Source organism: Macaca thibetana, chromosome 6 (genome assembly GCF_024542745.1).
Source record: "Macaca thibetana thibetana isolate TM-01 chromosome 6, ASM2454274v1, whole genome shotgun sequence".
NCBI lineage: Eukaryota > Metazoa > Chordata > Mammalia > Primates > Cercopithecidae > Macaca > Macaca thibetana.
The window spans coordinates 45,523,437-45,545,245 of NC_065583.1; the positions used below are offsets into that span (position 1 = coordinate 45,523,437).

General features: G+C 39.1%; 2 protein-coding genes across 5 annotated transcripts in view; one reads left to right on the top strand and one right to left on the bottom strand.

The window, feature by feature from the left end:
• SMAD5 (SMAD family member 5) overlaps positions 1–18,142 on the bottom strand; it is a 49,136-nt gene extending 30,994 nt beyond the window's left edge. Inside the window, exon 1 of one of the 3 annotated variants that reach the window (XM_050792827.1) lies at positions 18,025–18,142. The gene's annotated coding sequence lies outside the window, so the exon portion shown is untranslated. Of the gene's footprint in view, positions 1–3,881; positions 11,089–17,038; positions 17,744–18,024 lie in introns of those variants that run through there. The other 2 variants (XM_050792826.1, XM_050792828.1) reach the window with 2 other exon arrangements.
• Positions 1–21,809, top strand: part of CXCL14 (C-X-C motif chemokine ligand 14) — a 728,461-nt gene that overhangs the window by 159,365 nt on the left and 547,287 nt on the right. The window lies entirely within an intron of this gene.

Consider the following 21,809-nt stretch of genomic DNA (forward strand, 5'->3'; position numbering starts at 1 on the left):
AGTAAAACCATGGTTTGGTTGCCTGAGATGAGATGGGAAATGTCAAAGGCAAAGGCACACAAACATATATATATATATATATATATGTACATATAGGCAGACACGAACAGAGCATTTCCTAGGCTAGGATAAGAGACAGGGCTGGCTGGCTGATACCTTATTCATGAACACTAGAATACAATGGGGGGCTAGATAGGGTGGTGTACATATGTGTGACAGAGTATGTGTATGAGCAACAGAGAGACAGTTAAGGAAGAGGGAGAAAAAAAAGAAAGCAGCTTCAAGACCAGAATTCAGAATACAATATCATACATGATCAGGCCCTTGGCTTCTCCTTACTCATGTCTTAACCATTATCCTACCTAATTGCATTTAACCACACTTGACTTCTTTCAATTTCTCAAGTATTCTAAGGTTATTTCTACCTGAGGCCTTTGCATCTGATGTTCCCTCCCCTGAAATTCTCTTCTCCTGTAACTTAACGCAGTATACTCACTCAAATTAATTCAGTTGTTCAAAGGTCACCTCCTGAAAGAGGAATTCCCTGACCACTTGATTGAAAATAGCATGACAGCCCATTCTCACAATATTCGCTATCCTCGACCCTGTTCATTTTTTATAGCATTTACCCTAATCTGATATTACATTATCAATTTTGTTTATTTACTTTATGTTTTCCCCAATGACATGTTAGTATGCAGGTGGCCTCATCTGCCCTCAAAACCACTGGATGCCCTGGACCTAGAATAGTGTCCATTTATCAAATAAATGAGTAAAAAAAGCAATTTGTAAAAATATATATATACCTTTCTAAGGATGTCTATATCAAACTTAAAACAAAAAAATTGTTATTTATGGATATCTATGATATGAAAGAATAAAAATATGCCTGGAAATGAAACACACCAGACTCAGCCTCCCAAGTTGATGGCATTAAAGGCTTGAGCCACTGTGCCCACCAGATTCTGTTCTTTACTAGTATCACTTTTTCAAAGCCTATTAACTTTTCTGTAAAATAGAGATGATGGTTCCTAAGTCACAGAAATGTTGAAGTAATAAATAATGTCTATCTAACACAAGCTTTACAAACTCAACCATACTATTCAAACATGAATTATAATCATTAGTATTCAGAAAGAAGAAGAACCAAGACTTAAGAGACTGGCTAGGTCTAGTCCTAATCTAACCTTGCCCACTACTCTTCCACTAGACACACCTTCTGATCCAATCCAAATCCCTGCCCCTCTGCCCATCTGTGTCTTCCAAGAGAAATCTTAGTCATTCTTAATGATGGGCTCCAATCTATCCCCTTTTGTGAAGACTTCCTCTACCACCCCTTGCTGAAGAGGCTACAGTCATTGAACATTTATAATAAACACTAATTAATAAGACATAAATAATATCCTAACTTCCCAAATACAGTACAAAATCCTCCTAAGAAGTAGTCTTCAGCACCTGGACCATTCCATGTGCCATAACACACACTATGATACTTAATGAATGGTCACTGATTTTTCTATTAACTGTATTTTGAAATTAGAGATAACTTCAAATTTTAAACCCATGTTGACTAAGATCATGATAAAATGAGAATTCTACCCACAGAATTAAAGACACTCATAAGGCAGCTTTGTCAGTAGAGACGGTGGTAAACTCCACTGGGAAAAGGTCATGACTGGAGATACAAGTTTAGCCAGGTAAAGATGAGAAACAGATTTAAGATTTTGCACAAAGAGCTGAAACAAATATATATATATGTTTTCAACAGTGAAAAGAACAGTAAGTAAACACTTAAATATTAGGAAGCATTCACTGTTAGGAAAGAGTTTCCTGATAATGAGTTACTGATAGTGCATTATTAAAAAGATAGAACTAGATACAATGGTACTGCAAAAGATTAAACATATGGGAGAGTTTAAAGAGAATGTAAACAAAGAAAAGGCCAGTGAGTTTGGTGAATGGTATGCCACTAAATTTCAAGAGATTAGTTTCAAAAAGAACAATAGGTGTCAGTTTTAAAAAGCTAGAACTCTTACTAGTAAAACTAGCACAGGGAGAGGAGCAAATCTTACACTCAACTCTTTAAATATGGAATGACTAAAAAATTTAGCACTTTTGATGAAATTATTTCTAAAAATGTTTTCTATACTTCCCAAACTGGTAAAGTGGTATGTGCAAGCTACCCAAGTACTCGTTATCTACATCTCAACTTACAAAGTTACAAAAGGAAAAAAAATTCATCATAAAAATTAACTTCACTAGTGAAGAGTCAAAAGATCTGAACAGATCCTTCACAAAAGAGGACATTAAAATAGCCATTGAATGGGAAAATGGGCTCAATATCATTAGTTATCACATGAATGCAAAAAGAAAACAAAAACTACCACAGTAAAATCTCACTCGGTACCCACCAGAATGGCTACACTTAAAAAAAAAAAAAGATTAACTGTTCATGATAATACAGAACAACTGGAACTCTCATATGTTGATAGTAGGAATATACGTTAGTCCAGTCACTTTAGAAAACTGTTTGACAGTATCCACTAATGCTAAACATAGATCCCTATGACCCAGCAATTCCATTCCTAGGTATATATCCAACAGAAATGAGTGTTGTGTCTACCAAAAGACAAGTATATGTTCCTAACAACTTTATTTATAATAGCCCCAAACTGGAACCCAAATATGCATCAGCAGTAGAGCAGGTAAATACTGGTAATAAATTCATAAAATGGAATACTTCACAGCTACAGAAAGAACTAGTATATGCAAAACATGGAGAATTCTCATATATTCTTAGGGAAAGATTACACAACATTTAAAAACAGGCAAAACTAACCTATGCCATCAAGGCCAGAAGAGTACTAAAAGGGTCATGAGACAGCCTTCTAGGGAGCTAGAAATTTTCCATATTTTCATCTGGGTGATGATGACATGCATATGTAGAAGATGACTTCTACAGATGACTTCTGCATATGCAGAAGTTCATTAAGCTGTACACTTAAAATTTGTGTGCTTTACTATATGATTATTTCAATTTTTAAAAATATTTTTAAAACATACTTGTGACTGATCACTTATAAAATCAGTCCCTATTCACAAGTGCCTCCCTCACCATAATGGCTCATGAACCATGAGTGAGACTACAGATTTTGCAAAAATTCCAAGATTTCCAAAGTTTATAAAAATAATGGCAAACAATGTAGGATCTAGCATTTAATCTTACCCCACTTACAAGTTAGTCTGTTACTGTCTTCTGCATGTCGCCAAAGGACATGAGGCTCCTGGGTTAGAAACTCTGTTACTCAGGGGACAGCAAGCAGCATAAGCACCAACATATTTGAGGTTTTGTTTGTCCCTAACACCCATGGGGATAATGTGATGTCTTTTATAGTTTTGCCTGTTTGTAAATGTTGTACAGAAGGAATAACATGTAATCTTTCCTTCAGTATTGTAAGATTCTCCATGTTTTCTATGTATTAGTTTGTGCTTTTTTGTAGTCTTGATGCATGGATGAGGAACACTGGGCTTGGAGAATCTACCACTTTTATAGTAATCAGTAAGCAAGACATTCTTTGTTGGGGGGTGGGTAAGAAAAGTTTGACTATCAAAGAATTAACAGAGGTCCTTGGAAAAATGTATATACATTTTTATATTTTTGCAAAAAAAAAAACAACTTAAAGCTAATGCCACAAATGTCAAATTAAAGACTGTCATATCATGATACTGAATTATTTTGTGGGAAAAATTGTTTATCCATTCACACTTGATCCATTATTTGTTCATTATAACAATTTATGCATGTTTACAGTTACTATAAGCTAATGTTTTCCTAGAATTTTAGTTTCATTCTTCAAGATAAAATCAGACCTTTTACTCACCATTTAGTATAAAATGGTGGTCTACAATTTTCAGTGGTTTCATTTTAAATGAAATTCTCTATAGAAGGCATAAAACATGGGCTGCATTGTTACCGCCTAAAGAAACAGAGGGGTATGAATGATCTTAAAAGGCTACTTACAGAGGCAGATGTCTGTACATTTTACTTTCTTACAATATAGCAACAGGTACTTCAATAATTTCAACAGCTTCCTTTCTAAAACAAAATCAATTGCTTAAGCAAAGGAATCATAATATTCCTTTGATAATGGTAATAATAATAATAAACCACTAACATTTATTGAGCACTCACTATGCCAAGTACTGTTAAGGACTTTACATTTAGAAACCAAAAATCATTAAATTTCAAAACAGCCATATAAAGTAAATTCCATTATTCTCATTTTACAGGTGAGAAAACAGGCAAAGGGAAATTAAATGCAACTTGCTTAATTATACAGATAGCAAGAAACAGAGCTGAGAATTGAACCCTGGCAGTCCAGCTGCAGAATCTATATTCCTAACCACTGTACACAATGCCTCCTAAAAAGAAAGCCGCCTGCCAAGGAATTTTCTTCCCTGAAAGGTCTCTAATTGTTCTCCATATTCCTTTGACTTCTCCAAAACATTGAAATTGTTCAATATTATCATAAGATTGTACAGTTTAAGAGATCAAGAATAATCCAGCTTAATTTGCGCATTTTCAAACTTATTTTTATACCACTTAATGTATGTCATCAACCTATCAACTTTAACCCAACCTTTCCAGGTTTGTGCTAGGTCAATCAGCAGGAATGAAAGGTTTATCTATATGCTTACTACCACTGCATAAAAATACATATTTTTTTTATGGTGGTCTTACTCCAAAGCCTTTCTAATTATCATTAGGACATTTTTAGCACACTTATCACTAGAACACAATGATCTCAGAAATGATGAGAAAATGTACCACTTTTTAAAAAATGTTTTTCCTTAAAAAATATTTTTCCTAAGTATACTCACCTATAATCATACCATTAACATATGGTATGCTTATATTTGTTTCCTCTGCATATATATAGTCTTGCCCACAACTGCCCATAACAGGATATACCATAATACTACTTGGTATTCTGCATTTTCCATTTAACACCACAAGCATTTGCTCTTCCCTCACCCCAATATATAGATTTTTTTAAATGCCTTTAATGGTGCAATCATATTTCACTCATGTATTTTCTTAATATTTAACACCTAGGTTTCTGAAGGAACTAAACCACCTATAGTAGAAGTAAAATTGCTAAACTGAGATTAAAACTTCTTTATAGTACCCATATAATGGATGCATTTTGTCCTATAGTCTTTTCTGCAGACTATACCATATTCAAAATAACACCTTGGGTCCACAATTTGAAATAAAACAATCAGAGAGCTTGGGTTACAGCAATAGATTTACTTTAGTATCCTCACATAAGTACTCAGTTATGAAAAAATTTCTCATTATGTATACAAAAAATAAAATACGCTCTGATTTGCATATATTAGCACATGCTACACAAGCCACAAGTGAAGCTGCAATACCTCTGAAAATTTTATGAGTCTCTTTCCTGAAAAGTTGATTTAATTTTTCATGCCCCCTTTGCCTTTCACTAAATAAAACAAATTTAGAAACACTGAGAACACCCATCTTCAATTTAAATCAGCTATGTGTCTAACACCCCACTTCTACATCATCTCTACACTTATTCCAATAATAGAGAAAAACCCCAAAAGACTGTATTTAGCAACTACAGTCTTTACACATTACAGATTACTGGACAGCTAAATTTTGGTCCTCTATACTCCTTTTCTAAATGCTTTCAGAGTCTACTGAGGCACAAATATACATAATAACCAGTGCTAAACTTAAGCTCCCACTTATTATAGCCTTATTTATATAACACATATTTACTGAGTGCCTATAAAAGGCAAGGCACTAAGCTAGATAATAAACAGTTGAAATATAAATCAGATCCAGACTAACTCTAAATAGTTACAAATTAATAGAACAACTGAAATGTGCCCATATCTATCTACGATACACAGTGGAGAATGGAGTTGACCTAAAGATGTAAAGGCTGCTAAAAGGAAGTCAGGATATGACCTTCTGGGGAGAAGGATGAAGGGAGACAATTTTATCTTAAGCATAAAAACTTCTATGTCTTTCACAAAGTAATATTTTATTTACCAGGATAAGGAGCTACAGCACCTCATTTGAAGCCTAATAAACTTGGGTTCAAATTCTGGATCTAGCACTTACACCCAAAATCTCCATTTCTTCCTATTTTGTATCGTGAATACCATAGCCCTAAAAGGTTCTGAGAATTAAGTGAGAAACACTTAACTCAGTACACAGTGCATACTCAATAAAGGGGACTCCTTTATTTCAACAAACATACAGTCATGTACTTTAAGAGTCTGCATTATTTTATGAACCCTGAAGGAAGAAAAAGCTGCAAATTAAACAGCATAATGCTTTCTTATCACTTAAAATTTTTCTTCACAGTATCAACCTTCTGCCATCAACAATGTTAAGTATAAAGAATGTTCTGACATTGCTCCAGGACTGTCTTTCAAGCCACTGACAACCATCCTGCAAATTTTGATACTGGTGCCTGTTTGGTGTTCCTAGAGCATGTAAATGAAGATGTGAAAACAACAACTAAGAAAATATTTTAAGTGGCAATTACTCAACACGAGAAGTTAAAACAATGTCCACACTGAGACTGAAATGACAGCAACAGAAACAGCAAGTCAGAGCTACGCCTGTACAATGACAACTAGATCAAAACTGCCACCTGGCCAAAAGCAATACTCAGACGCCATTAACTGTACGACAGTTACTGTTATGTTATGAGGTGAAAAAACAAAAGTACATCTTAGAAGAAATACGGTGGCTTTTTCTTTTTTCCTCTCTCAAAGTCCTTTCTGATGTTCCCCATCACTTGCCACCAGTATCTGTCATTCAACCCCCTTCCTTTGTTCTCATTCTTTTAACTCTTTTTTTTTTCTTTTCTCTTTCTATATTTCTCATAGCTTCTCCTATATTCCTCAGTGTTGCTTTTGGAGAAACTTGACAAATTACCTAAAGAAAATGAACTTTCCTTCTGTCTCAAAAAGAACCCAATTAGCATAGAATACATGATTTGTATCCTTGGCACTTTCAGGTGCTCCAGGGCTTGCTTACTTCTGAGTTCCCTAGTAAGTCAAGGGAAGATGCATCTGACAGTCCACATAGGTGAAATAATGCCCTGGACAATCTGGCTTTTGAGCAGATTCTATTTGCACCTCTGTAATCCTCATCTTGAGTCACCTAACATACCTATCCTAAAGTACACCAGTGAGAATAATATATATTAATATATACCAATATAGTAAGACATATTAATATATATCTAAAGATATAAAGAGGTAATATATTTAGTTACTAAGAAAACCAAAAAGTCAATAGGCTTCAAAGAACTTAAATCATCAAGCTGTTTTCTTTTGCAATAAACCTCCATAGAAACCTATTGTAAAACAGTTGTTTATAAATGTTAGTCTTATTTCAATAATATAATCAGGGATAGAAGACAAATTCTGCTTTCTCTTTTTTGCTCTTACTAGGGCCGTATTAAACCAAACTTTCAGAATGTTAAGTGTCAAACAGCCTTTTCTTTAAAAGCCAAGCCTTGTTACAATAATTCAGAACGGGCTAACCATGAGCATCATAAAAGAAAAACACAAACTAAACTGAACAGTGTCTATGAAACCTTTCAGGGAAATTCCCACTTCTAGCTTGAAAACCAGAGAATCCCCCAAAATCTAAATCTAAAATCCCATTAGGAAACCCACAGGACAATTTGTGTTAGGTGAGACAGTCAATTTTCATCAAAACTGCCGTATGAATGAATGGAATTAAATCTGAGTGATCAAACACTTTCAGACTCTGATAATGAACCCATTATCTGCTATTATCTTGGCCTTTCATAGTATACCTCTGGTTTATGAGGTATTTAGAGTACATACATGGAACAGAAAGAACAGTATAACTGGAAAGTGGAAGAAGAGAAAAGCTCAAGGAAAAAAGGAATAAATACGTAGATTTTGAGGATCATATTAATTGGAGAGATGAACTGTGATGTTAGACAGAGGAGATATTTGATTTATTCAAAATTTACTGGGTGCCCACTAGTGTTATGTCAGGAATACTCCATGCTAGGAACTCAGGCTTAAAAGACACTACCCGTAATCTCTGTAAGATCTTAGAGAGTAATGGAAAAAAGAACAAGTGCTATAAAGAGTTTCATATGCCATTTAACCTATCACTTAGTTTTATCCTAGATTTATTTCCATATGATAGCCAACAGAAATAGGGCATTAAAATTGAGTTTAAAAAAATGTACACCAAGCACAGAGAGCCAATAATTAAACAGACAGGAATATATGCTACTTCTTATACTAGAAACTGGAGGGACTTAACAGCTATGAACCCATTATCTGCTATTATCTTGGCCTTTCACAGTATACCTTTGGTTTATGAAGACTTGACTTAATAATACCCTTTTATTGATGTATTTTGTCATTTCTTAGAGAAATGACCTCAAAGCTAGAAAGAAAACCAAGGTATTAATATTTAGAAATTCCTATGTATGTGAGGTTCCCTGATTCTTCTGAAAAACTGCAACCGCTGATTGAACAACACAGAATGTCACTAGTAAATCAAAAGAGATGCAGTGGTACCTCAGCCATAAATGAAAACCTTATAAAATTATGGTATCTCATGAATTACAAAAGAACCTATCACATTACAAAACACACACACACCTCACCTCTCTTTCAGCTCAAGCATCCCTTCTTTGGGGAAGTCTTCCCAAACCGTCCTGGCAAGAAGTCCCCCTCTTATATGCTTACTGCATCACATACTGCTACTTTGTAGCACTTACCACACCTATGTTTTCACATTTACCTTTCCAGTCTGTCCCCACAAGAATGTAAATTCCACAAGAAGAGCAGTATCTGTTTTCACTCATCATTGTAAGCCTAGTGATACATATGCTCAATAAATATTTGTTTAATGAAAGAAAGGGGATGTGATATTAGCTCTGGTGGTGGGGTTAGGTGTACTTTTCACTTTCTGCTTCATCCAATTCTATATTTTTTAAAGTAAACCTATTTCTTGTAGAGTCAGAGGAAAAACAGGTTTCAAAACTAAAGTGCAGCTATACCTCAGCCATATTATGAACCCTTACTAAAGAGAGGATTCACATTATCATGAGTCACTCATGCTTCAAAACAATTCACTCTAATATACTTGGGGTTATACAAATTTGGAGGCTGAAACTAAGAAAAATCAAATCAGAAACTAGGTACAAATACTTCCGTAACTATAGGACTCTAGGTAAATCAACAGAAATACAGAAATGATTATCATAAAGTACACCTACTTCTTTAAGAACATGTGCATTAACTGACTCAACAGCTATAATAGCCATGAATCATCAAACACTTATTGAGCACCTACTATCTAGCAGACACTGTAGGACATGCGGGGGTTTATCAGGACCGGGCAGGGGTGACGGAATAAATAAATGAGAAGGCCTTTTTCTAAGTCCCATACAACGGTACTATGTGAGTGAACAGTGGGAATAGCAAAAATGCAAACAGGACAGAATCTCCCTTCACAGAATAACGTAGCACGACAGACACCAAACTATACCCCTATATGTAAGCACAATGAGATACACTCAAGTTATTACAGAAATACAGAGAGACAAAAGAAGGGCATGTAATCCAGGTATCTAGCACTTTTCACAGTGTGTCCTCTTACTACAAATGAGTTGTTGCTCCTCAAAACAATGAAATGAAACTCCAGAAGCATTATTCCTGCTCCCAATAAATATTAGTAAGAATTCATTCTTCAAAAGCATTTATCTTCCTACACTGGAATGTCTTTTGAACCTCAGATATTACAAATGCCATTTTCTGCTTATACCACTTTTCTTAATCCCTGGCCACTAATTTTTAGCTCTATCATTATTTAAGTCTCAGCTTTAGGTCTCATCCCAGATACCTTCCCTGATCACCCTGTAATCCTATATAAAGTAGATTTTCCCTAATCTCTAATCCAATACTATGTTCATTTTATCACAGTATTAACTGATTCACAATAATTTGTTCATTAACTTTATTTCTGTCTCTCATACTAGAATACAATCTTTAAAAAACAGTACCGCATACATTACAGTAACTTGTTAAATTCATTCAAGTCATTCATCCAAAAGAGTATTTATTAAGGTAGCATTTTAGGAGCTGGGAATATAGAAGTTAATAAAAGGGACCAAAACACTTGTCCTCGTTTAGCTTATATTCCAGCAGGAGGAGGCCAACGAGATATAGTAAACGGTATGTTTGTTAGGTGAAAAGTGCTATAGAGAAAAATTAAAACAGGGGAAAGTGGGCAAGAAGTCCTGGAGGAAAGGTGTAATTTTAAACAGGGTGGCTGGGCTGGGTCTCACCAAGAAAGTGCCAACTGAGTTGAAATTTTAAGGATATAAAAGAGTGAGCCAACAGGCATGTAATCTGGGGGAAAACCATTACAGGTAAAGGCAACAGGCAATGCAAAGATCCTAAGGTAGGAGCATGTCTGGCATACTTAAGGAGCTAGAAGACCAGTATAGCCTGAGAATACAGTCTACAAGGGGGAAAAGGTAAGGAGTGGGGTCAAAGAGGTACCAGAGAGCCAGAATGGCCATGCTGGATATAAAGGCTTTAGCTTTTACAGTAGTCTAACGAAACTGAGGACTCAGTGGAGAGCTCTGAGAACAGACATGATAGTTCTCGACTTACATTATTAAAGAATTATCCTGGGCCGAGGTGGGCAGATTACCTGAGGTCAGGAGTTCAAGACCAGCCTGGCCAACATGGTGAAACCCCATCTCTACGAAAAATACAAAAATTAGCCGGGTGTGGTGGCACACGCCTGTAATCGCAGCTACTTGGGAGGCTGAGGAAGGAGAATTGCTTGAGCGCAGTAGGCAGAGGGTGCAGTGAGCCACTGCACTCTAGCCTGGCCAACAGCGCAAGACTTTGTCTCAAAAAAAAAAAAAAAAAAAAAAAAAACAGTTATCCTGGGCCAGGCATGGTGGCTCATGCCTGTAATCCCAGTACTTTGGAAGGCCGAGGCAGGAAGATCACTTGAGCTCAGGGGTTTGAGCCTAGCCTGGGCAACATAGTAAAACTCCATCTCTACAAAAAAAAAAAAAAATTAAAATAAATTTAAAAATTAGCCAGGTGCAGTGGCACATGCCTGTGATCCCAGCTACTTGGGAGGCTGAGGTGGGAGGATCACTTGAGCCCAGGAGGTCAAGGTAGCAGTGAGCCAAGATCACGCCACTGCACTGCAGCCTGGGTGACAGCGCAAGACTGTCTCAAAATAAATAAACAAATAAATCCTGGCTGGTATGTTGAGAATAAGCAGGAGGAGAGATGGACAGCAATGATAAAAGCAGAGAGACCAGCTCAGAGATGCAGTAATCTAGGGGACGGAGGAAAGATGACGATGGCTTAGACCAGGGTGATAGCAGTGGGGTGGTGAGCAGCAGACATATGAAAGACAGTAAGCTTCCTGATGAAGGAGATCATGGGGTGTGTGAGAACAAAGGAGTTAACAATGATTCCAAGGTATCAGTCTGGACAATTGGAAGAATGGGGTTTGACATCAACTGATTTGGAAAATGCAGGTAAGAAAGCTAAAGGAAGATTCAGGGTTAAGTTTTATACACATTAACCATACAATAAAATGTTGCTAAGCTTCACAAGGCTTCTATTTCAAATGAATTCATGTTAAATCAATAACCCAAAGGTCCTGTTCTTACCTCAGGTCATGGAAGTACTACATACTGACCAACTTTCATAACAAACACCCACACAGACTGACTTCAATACCTTCCCCGAGACACACATACATACAGACACACATACATACATAAAGACACACACACACACACACACACAGAGCTCATATCCAGATTTCTAAAGTAAATTCACAGAAACGACTCCTTCACTTTCTGCTCCAACATCTCTATGACTGCTTCAATCTGAAATAAAAAGGCAAGCAAACCAATTCCCCAAATTTTCCTCAACACTATTGGCCAAAAATCTCCTGAGCACATCATCCCATGAAATAAATGCCCATATGGGTCGCAACCCATCGTATTCTAATTCAAACCTATACAAAAGAATCGGACATGGGTTTTTAAATAAACGAATTCCTTAGAACCAGCCCTCAAAATTCAGATTCACTAGGCTTGGCAGAAGGGCCTTATCGCCCACATTTTTAACAAGAATCTCGGACCATGCAGCAGGCTTGGGAACCAAGGTGCTCAAGATCCCCTGCAATGGAAGAAAGACACTTGCATACATACAACCTAAGGGTAACTTTGGGGGGCAGGGGGGATATGGGGGTAAAGCTTTAAAAATCTCTTACCCTTGTGGTTCTAATTATCAATAGTATTCACCAAGTGTCAGCAAGTAGATAACCACCACCACCACCGCTGTCAAACCATCCCTAGATCCAGGTATACAACTGCTATAAAACTTGTAAGCCACATTCACAACTGCACACAGAGAGGAAAAGGAAACCAAAGGCATGTCTGCTCACAGCTCTTCTAGATTCAGAAATCCTATTCTTTACAGGAACATCTACAAGAAAGACAGGATACAATTACATGGGCGCCAAAATTATTTTCACAGAGAAACATTTAAATCACCACTTTCCTCAACTGTGGCTCGCGATTTCCAAAGACATCAGAACTTCTCATAGCAGATTTCAAAGCCCTTCAGGAGCTGAACTCATGATTCCCAATACTTCTCACTGCATAATCTTCTTGCCTATTCTCTCTGTGCCCACAGAATTCTCTATTATCTCCCACAGCCAGACTTTTGTTTCCCAGTTTTTAATCATTCTTTAAGCTTCACCTGCTCCCCTAAGTCCCCTGATTAAACAGAGCCTGATCTAAATGTATCACTCACCCTCACAGAGCCTGCAAGATTTCCTACATTGCTACCAGATGTGTTTGAGTATGCTTGTACAGGCGTGTAGGCACAGGAACAGACACAGAGCTGGTCAATCTTTGTAGCGATTTCCTTTAAATTATAAAACCATCAAGTGCAGATACCAAATCATGACTGTAAAATATGTCTGTGGAGCACAAAGAGCTAACCTGTGTACACGACATATATTACAGTGCATTATGAAGATGTTCTCCAGATAGCTCATGTGCACCCAGAGTTCTAGTTCCCTGCTTAGAAGAAAAGGGAATAAACATGGCTCTGGCTACATTTTCAGCTCTAGTGTCACCATTCACTTAACTTACACTTTCAACTCCAAAGAATAAGAAATGGTCAATGAGTAAAGTAGACAAGTGGGCAGAAGATGTGACTAAGAAGAATAGAAGAAGACTGGCTTTTAAATATTTTTGCAGAACTCCCTCTTCCTGGGAACACACAAACCAGAATAACTAGATCTCAAGTTATACAGCCTACCAGATAGGATCCTAGGCAGATCCTAACACATCATGAAAACAAAACTGAACAAAACAAAACTTGCCTTGAAAACACCAGCCATATTCTGAGATCATAGTTAAATTTGAAAAATGTAAGCCTCCTCCCAAGACTCCAGTTGCTATGCTCAGAGAAAAGGTGAGAATGGGACACTAGTTTTTAAATATTATTTTCAGTATAACAAAACAACATATATGGATATCGAAAGAAAAAAAAACCCTGCTAAAATCTTAACAGGTCAAGTCATTTTCAAACTTCTATAGAGTACCAGCCTATAAATTACGTATATGCTATAGGAAGAGATGAGGGGGGGATCCCAAAAAATTCAAGAGCAAAACCCATTTACAAAATGTATGTTAATAACTAGCTTCCAAAAGTGAATTACAATTACAGTATTGCACATACAGAACTGACTTAATAAAGAACTCTTTCTTGCAAAATATCATCTCAACCAAGTTAGGATACAGTAAAAGGAGAAAGAAAAGTCACTGAAAACACCATTCTACTAGAATTGGGGCAAAAACTTCCCCACCTAGCTGCCCAAGGCAAAAAAAAAAAAAAAGAAAATCAAAAGTAAATAAAGAGCCCAGTCAGGCACAGTGGCTCATATCTGTAATCGCAGCACTTTGGGAGGCCATGGCGGGCAGATCACTTGAGGTCAGAAGTTCGAGACCAGCCAGGCCAACATGGTGAAACCCCATCTCTACTAAAAATATAAAAAATTAGCTGGATGTGGTGGTGGGTGCCCATAATCCCAGCTACTCCGGAGGCTGAGGCAGGAGAATCGCTTGAACCCGGGAGGCAGGATTGCAGTGAGTCAAGACCACATTACTGAACCCCAGCCTGGGCTACAGAGAGAGACACTCTCAAATAAATAGCCCAGAACTAGCTGATAATTTATGAAAAACCTAAGAACTCTGTAATTACCCCATCTTTCCAAGTTGGAAAACAACAAAGGCTATTAGAATATGAAAGTGGCCTATGAGATTAGTCTTAACAACAATCTAGTTTTTAACAATTCTTCCAAAAGAGTTCTAAATCTTGACCTCCCATTTAGTAAACGTACTTCTCAGATTCAGAGTTCTGGTTGCAGGTAAATGGTGTGTGACAACACCAACGAACTGCAAATTCCAATGACTATCATTCTATCAACTTCAGAATTGGAAAAAACAAAGTATGTTAGAAGTTCAAGACCAGCCTGGCCAACATGGTGAAACCCCGTCTCTACTAAAAATACAAAAATTAGCCGTGAGTGGTGGCGGGCACCTGTAATCCCAGCTACTTGGGAGGCTGAGGCAGGAAAATTGCTCCAATCCAGAAGGCAGAGGTTGTGCTGAGCCAAGACCACACCTCTGGACTCCAGCCGGGGTGACGGAGCAAGACTCTGTCGGGCAGGGGGAAGACACGGGTCAGCTTCCAGGGGTCCTTCATCATCTGTTTTGATGGGAAAGCACCCTATATTGCACCCCAGCTTCCTTGGGCCCTACCTTCCCAGGTATTCTTTTCTCTAGAATATCCAGACTGGTAGAGATAAGAATCATTCCTCAGGCTACTAGTATCCCTTATAAAAGGGAATCTTACTCAATGTCTTTGACCTTATGAGTAGACTGGCAAACCATAGGATATAAGCTGCTTGTAACACCTGAAGAAATAAACTATTTGCCTTCTTCTTTGTGCTTAGTGTACACAGAGAGAGACAGACAGATACAAGGAACATAGACCCTCTAGAAATAAAAATAGAGAAGACTGATAAACCAAGAGAACAGACACCTATATTATCAAGTGTACTCAAGTCAGCTCTGAAATTCACCCAGATGTGTGGCTCATTGCCTAGACCAACATATACATCTGGTAATAATAAACACTGATATGTCATAAACAAAAAGTTTCCTTAACTCTACAAAGTACTAGCAATATTAAAATTTACAAATACAAAGAATATATATGAAATAGATTTTTTTAGATGGTATTTCAATTTAAGTTACTATATTAAGAAATGAAAAACTGGTATTTTACTGCCTAGTTTTCAAAACACTAAAATCTTTAATTTGACCAAGTTACAAATCTGTTTTCAGTAGAGGGAGAAAACACACTGCCTCCGTTCAATGCAAAGGACAAAAAAGATCATCACTGCAAATCATAATGTTTGGGTTCATGATGAAAACAGGAAACAGACAGGCTGCCCAGGTATAATTATGGTTGTAGTCTAATGTGCCTTCAGGTTCAGCCAAGAATTAAAACCCAGTGAAGAGGGTAAGCAGAATTTACTTGCCTCTACTCTGCTACAGAATGCAACTTTTAATAATACTCCCAGCAACATGTTACATAACCAACAGTAAACAACAATCTGATTCAAACCTCATTAGTAACAACATTCTGCCACTGTCTCCCACTGAAATTAATAGCTGACTTTGCCAGAGGGGAAAGAAATGCAACACATTATCAATCTACCCATTTCTGTGGCGCCTACCACAGTGAACCAGACACGCAGATAATACTACCAGATCTGTACAGAACCTACGAAAATATTTTATTCTTTTTTTCCAGTTTGCTGCTCTCTTCCTCCTTTTAACTAGACCATATCATGTGGATGCCTTTAAAACCTGAGAGAAAAGTCAGTTGAGAAGGTTAATCTAACTTTTTTTGCTTATTTCAGCTAGATCTGAAAGGAATGCACAAAATGATGAATGAGGTATTTTTAACAAAGGTACATGGGTAAATTAACAGCAGCAATGTAAAAAAGACTGAGGGAGCAGCAATGTGGAGAGGGAAGGAAAGGAAGATGAATAAGAACAATCATACAAATCATCATCAAAATTAAACTTTATAAATCTAAACACAATATCTACAACCTTTATGAAGATTAAGTTTTGTTAAATTGTCTCTTCTAAGTTTTGTATTTTTACAGTTTTCACCGTAGAGAAAAAAATATTAATAGTTACCAAAGGAATAAAAGATTAAAATAATTTGTTACACATCTGCAGATAGCTCCTTATGGAATTTGGAACACTAATTTCATAATGATATTTGGATCAATAAATGTGAAACTGTCACACTGAGTGTAGGTACTGTTTTCCCCACAACGGACACTACTGCACTGGCATCTAGCAGAAATTGTAAGTTATTTGGAAGGTTACTAAACCTACTGGGACTAAGGTTTTCAAACTTTTGCCTTTCAAATTAAAATTAAAAACTAATTCACTCTGGGCAATTCAGGTATTCTGCGGAAATTCAAGTACTCTAGTTTTAAATACGAATTTTAAAAAACGCAACCCAAGTATCCTTTCCTCTCAACTTCTGTGAGGCCAAGTCACGACCTCCACCTATCCAATCTTTGCTGCTAGATAAGAACTCTTTTGGTAGTGCTAGGCAACAGGCATGATGTGACAAACCTAGACATCAAAACTTTTCCACAGAAAGATAAGGTAAACAAGATATACTTAGCACCACACCCATTTAAATGCACAAGCAGCCAAAATTGCTTCTTCCCCCCGCAACACCACCCCCCCCCCCCGCCCCCAAAGCTCCAGCTGGTCAGGAAACATTGTCTTTACAATCAAGATAAAGATCTGGCTCAGGGTGTTCAGCCATTCCTCACCTACAGGCCAGCCTAAGCTCCATTCTCCAATGCCATCACCACCAGAATCGGAACATTCTGTTAGGAAGCCGGCAAACGTCCAAATACCCCGACTATCCTCGCCCGAGTTCTGCAACCAAAAATCTGTTTTGCCTACTGAGCATGCTCAGAATTAGGACGGGCGCGCCACATGGGAGTTTTCAAAGCTTAGGCTCCAAACTCCACGTAGTAACAGCAGCTGAAAGGGGGAGAGGGGAAAAGGGGAGGGGAAGATACTGGAATATTAATTTAAGCCCTGATATTAAAGTATAGGACCCGGCCAGAGGCTGAATATGATGAAGGCAAAAAGACGCTGCTTTGGCATTCTCTTTGCAGCACAGAGTTTACATGAAGTAGAAGAAATCCTTGCAGTGGTGCAAACTGACATGGCAAGTGGCGGAAACCAGGTCTAACCACCAGCTGATTGCAGTAGCCGGTCACAACTGCCCAGAGTGTAATTCCCACCGATAAGCGCGGATCCTTATCTTTGAAACACAAAGCGACAGCAGCACGGATTCATCGAGCCATTGGACAACTTCGCAGTGCAGCAGCCTAGGCTGTCCGGCCGAGAACCGCAGTCCTATCAGGGGTGTGTATCGAGGGTGGTACATCAGACGAGTTAGGAAAGCAAACCGCTCCCCAGGACAGAGCGGGGTCAGGGGGTCCCCTCCAAGGCGTCCAAGACGCCTCCCTCCAAAGTCTGGGCGGTAACGGCGGGGCTGGGACAAGGGCCAGCCCCGGCCCCGCCTCAGGACACCCCGGCGAGGCCTCCGCAGCCGCTGGGCCGCACCGTGTCCGCCAGCCGGGACCCCGGCAGGCCAGGACTCGGCCTACCTCCCGCCCGACAGGCCCCGGATCGTTTCCGTTCCGTGCGCGGCCGAACGCCCCCGCCTCGGCCCGAGTCCGCCGGGGAAGAGCCCGCAGCCCCTGGTTCCGCTCGCCCGCGCGTGCCGGGGACCCTCACTCACTCACGGGCCGGCTGGGCGCGCTCTCCCACCGCCGTCGCTGCGCTTCTCCTCGCTGCAACTTTATTAGCAGCTCGGCCGCGGGACACGCGCACGGCGCCCGCTCGCCCAGGACCCGGATGAGGGAGGGAGGGAAAGGGAGCCCGGGAGGACGCCCGCTGGGGTCGGCGCATGCGCGCCAGAGGCCGAGTGACCGCTGCGGGACGGAGGGAGGGGTGCCTTGCCAGAGCGGCTGAAAGAAGCCAGCGCGCCTGGCTCCGCGCCGGCCAGCGCCGACTTCCGATCAGCTGGAGGCCTTCGCATCGATGGCCAGGCCTGGGAATGGGAGTCAGATAGCTCCCACCACCACCACAGTAGCCGCTAGTAGCTTCCACTAACCAAATCAGCATACATTGTAATAAAATTAAGTAATTGTCGTTGATACAGACAACTGGAGATTTTCTGTCACATATAAAGTGTAAACAAAAACATCTTCAGATACTACTTAGCTACTTTTTTTGATTTGTAATACAAATCTGAATGAAGAATCTTCTTTTTGCGCAAAGTAGCTTCAAAACATGTTTCTGAGCATCTTACAGCTTCTTACTAGATGCAGCACTGAAACCCCTCCCACGGGGCAATCCTGGAACCCTTGCGGGCCTATGGAAATGGAGCGAGTGCCCACCCTGGAGTTCCAGGAGTGGGACTGTCCATACACTGGATTGCAACCCCAGTTGTTCAAGACACATTCCCTCTCCAGCTCCTTGTGAGGAGGGAGATCCCGTGGGGACCCAGCCCCTGGACAGGTGGGGCCACTGAGGTGCAGAGATGCCATCCATAGGCTTATATACACCACCCCGTCTCCTGGACTCTCTTTTCTTAGTAATTGGAGCTCTTCTCAATGCTTTTTCCTCCAAATTTCCAAAACTGTCAGCATTCCCCAGAATATAATATTGGTACCACATAGCAAACCCGCTTTGAAGAGTGCTAGTAAGAAAAAGCTTTTGAATATTTTTGTTTTTATTTTAAAAGGTCAATACTGGCTCTCCAATGTTCTAGTATAGGTTTTCTTTTTAAAATAAGTAAAAATCATAATCGGAGTCATTTTGGAATCCTCTTTCACACCCTGATCCAATCCATCAGGAAATTCTACTAACTCTTTCTTCAAAATATATCCTAAATCTGACCATTTCTCACACCTCAACTGCCACCTCCATGGCCTGAGCCAGGGTCATCTCATCTGACACACAAATGCCTCAGCTGCTATTTTGCTCCAGGCTCTAGAAGTTTATTTAAATGGAGAAGAAGCTAAATAAATGTTCCAGAAGTCTCTGCATTAGGGGTGGCCATCTCAAATGGTGACAGAGGCCTAGTAAAAGAGTGAAGGGGAAGTGGGGGAAGAGACCAGAGAGCTAGTGTCTAGTTCCAGAGACCAAAGGGGTCACTGCTATTTCATTCCAACCAACCGTTACCATAGGGAAATGTGGGAATAGGGGCCCAGTGTTGGCAGATATTCTGATTTTTCAAGCAAAGCTGGAAATTTATATTTTTATGCAAAAATCTCAATTATATCTGTTTAGCAACTTCTTTCTATTTTTCTCTCTCTTTGCCTGTCTCCTTCCCGCCACACCCCCACCCCCCCAACCCCCCGCCCCCTTCCTCTCACTCTGTTAGACATTCTGTAGGCCAGCTACATGCAAGCCAAACAAAACAAATCCATGGTCCCGATTTAGCCTACTGGCCACCAGTTTGCAATTTCAGGTCTCCATCTTAAACTTCTTTACTACATCATAAACTTTGAGAAAGTAAAGTCTGTGTACTTTAACTCTTTGTCACACTCACTGATTATTTGTTGTTAATTCAGAAGTTTCCAGCCCTTGGAAGGCAAATATTTCTGGAGCCTGCATGGGTTTACAAATCCCAGAAGTGCATATAATCCTGCCTTGGAGGATACTTTTTTTTTTTCCAGAACTGATGTTTGCAGAGTGCTTTGTTGAGCATTATAGGACATAACAATTTGGTTTAAATATTTTGTATGGTAGAGATACTCCTCACTTCAAACAGCCAGTAAAATCCTTCCCAAAACAAATTATTTGCTGTTTTGCAGTCACTATACATATGTCAGAAGAATTTGTGATTACGAGATTCCTTTTCATAATCACATATGTAATCTCACAGCCAACAGTTTTGCTTCCTAAGTTATGTGTCCACATACTGATCAAATCAACCAGAGACTCCAACCTCTCCAAATTGCTGTTTGAGCTCAGTTTAGGTCTAAAGTTGGAAGAGATAACATAGAAGGGAGGACTGGAAATTTTAGTACCAAACCAGCAGCCTTCTGAAGGTCTAAGAAATTACCTAGACCTCAAAGGCTATAGAAAATCAGAGGGATCACTAAATATCTATATAGTCAAAAACATTATAAAATAGCAAATGAATAGGCATCCCAGAACCATAAGAATGAAGTAAGGAAGTCCCTGTTTTTGGCAATCAAATGGGATCTAAGAACAAATGTAGAACAGTATGATCTGAACAGATCGACATAGTCAGTGGGGCATCAAAATAGTCAAATTGCTTTTTTCATTCAGCCATTCACCTGATCGAGAAGACCAGATAAAAGCAACTCCAATACTCAATTTTACTTTACTTGTAGAGAAACCCATTTCTGTACAATTTAGGCCTATAATTCTCAACCAGGGGTGACTGCACCCCCAGGAGACATTTGGCAATGTTTGAAGATGTTCTTGGTTGTCATAACTAGGAGGGCGGTGCTACTAGCATCTAGGGAGTGGAGGCCAGAGACACTCCTGAACACCCTACAATGCACAGGACAGCCTCCTTCTACCAAAAATTAGTCAACCCAAAATGTCAGTTTTGCTATGGTTGAGAAACCCTGATTTAAATCCCAAATAGTTTTTCTTGGGTTGGGTTGATGTTTATGGAAGAAATAATCCTTTCCTTTGAATTTTTTCAATAATCTTTTATATTATCAATCTGATGTAGAGAATTAGCCTAAATGTTTAGCCCATGACCTACTCCCACCTTGAGTTTTTCAGGTCTAAGAAGGAGGCAACTTTTGGGAAAGGTGAGACAACATATGGAAGATGAAGAACTGGAATAATTTACAAATATTTCTGTATTTTTTATTTTAAAATGTGTGGTAATTGAGGCAAATTGTTTTTGGTTTGAAAATCTTTAATAAATATCTTAATTTCATAGTTTGCTGTAGCTCAGAAAGCTTTGCCTATATGACTACTGCATACCCTACTGGGAGAATTGGAAGAATGTGATGATGTTGGGAGTCACCCACCATAGAAGCATAGGTCAATGACATCCCAGAGATCTGCAAAGGATCCTGGTAGCCACTTCAAAGACTTTTTCTCCCTTCCTCAGACAATCATGGCAAATGGACATCAGAGGAAGAAATGGCGAAGTATGTATGACTCCTCCAGCAGAGTCCTCGGAAACAATAAAGCTTCCTTTCCAAATTCTGAGAATTGTGTGTTATTCTTTAATTGACAGACTGCCGACTGCACACAATTCTTAATATTGGAAACAGTGCAGAAACCAGAACTCAACTGAGGAGTTCTGAGATGAGTGAGGTTCCAAGGAAATGATGTGCAGAGGCACACCCCACAATCCAGAAAGAAAAAGTTCATCATGTTTGTCAGAAGAGTTTTCATGTCAGTCTTTAACAGAATGAGCCAAGCTTCCAGGCTGACCAGAGAATATGGAAAAGTAATTTTATCCAATATTTGAAAGGAGTTTTTTTCCAGTAAAATTTTGGTGTTCTGGTGTGAAACACTTCC